The sequence below is a fragment of the Nannospalax galili genome, unplaced genomic scaffold (assembly GCF_000622305.1).
Source record: "Nannospalax galili isolate Female #2095 unplaced genomic scaffold, S.galili_v1.0 scaffold5238, whole genome shotgun sequence".
Lineage (NCBI taxonomy): Eukaryota > Metazoa > Chordata > Mammalia > Rodentia > Spalacidae > Nannospalax > Nannospalax galili.
The window spans coordinates 18,139-19,172 of record NW_008340934.1 but is presented as its reverse complement, the minus strand read 5'-3'; the positions used below and the strand labels follow the sequence as shown (position 1 = coordinate 19,172).

The 1,034-nt window shown below is 41.6% G+C and overlaps 1 protein-coding gene across 1 annotated transcript in view; it reads right to left on the bottom strand.

Moving 5' to 3' along the window:
• The window catches only part of Bmp8a (bone morphogenetic protein 8a), a gene marked incomplete at its 5' end in the record, with an annotated part of 17,885 nt that overhangs the window by 6,026 nt on the left and 10,825 nt on the right, over positions 1 to 1,034 (bottom strand). The window lies entirely within an intron of this gene.

Below are 1,034 nucleotides of genomic sequence, written 5' to 3'. Positions count from 1 at the left end.
CTCACTATGTAGACCAGGCTGGCCTTGATCTCACAGAGATTCACCTGCCTCAACTCCTCCTCTTCCTCACTGCTTGTATGCACCACCACACCCTTCTCCACTAGTATATTTTTTAATGCCTGGAATTTCTTGGCTCATGAGTAAGAATGTAGTATTGTATATGATTATCAATACTTAAGGAATTTGTATTTAAATGCTAAATCACTAAGCCAGGGCAAAGATGTATTTTCTGATTTTAAATACCTTAAACAGTGTTTTGAACCCATGAGAGAGAGCAAAAAGGTGATGTTTATGACTACCGACCCAAGAAATTTTTCTATGCTTAAGTAATAGTCAGGAATGTGTTTTAAATATGAAAAAATAAGTTCTCCCCAAAATGGTATATTTGGAATGCAAAAGCAACTTAATTCCATCAGTAAGTTTATTAAGGTCTTTTAAAATATTTTTATTGATTCTCTGAGAAGTTCATATATTGCATTTTGATTAAATTTAGACCCCTCCCCCATTTCCATCCCCTCCTTACCTTCATGTCCTCTATTATTATTTTTAAAGGCCTATTGAGTCTGATTTGAGTTCTCCAAATGCTCTTGGGTTTGAGCCCATGCCCTGGAGCCTGGTGAACCTACCTGCGGTCACACCCTTAAGAAAACCAGCTCTTGCTCTCCCCAAAACTAGCAGTAGCCAGTGGTTCCTCAGTTAGGGCTGGACTTCTTGTCTGTCTCCTCTGCTCCATGCTGGGATTTTTGTCTGGCTTGGGCTTTCACTGGTCTTGTGGATGCCCTCAAAATTCCTGTGAGTTTATATGTGGAACTGCACTGCTGTCTGGAAAACACTGTTTCCTTGTTCTTATTCACCAGCTATGGCTGGTACAGCCTTACTGTCCCCTCTTATACAATGATCCCTGAGGCTTTGGAGGAGGAAACGTGATATATGTTAAGGTTCAGATAGCCCTGCCTCCTCACCAACAGGGTCTCAGGGACTTCTCAAGCTCCTGAGAAAAGGGACCCGAGCTGATAAGCGCCCTGGTCTTTGAA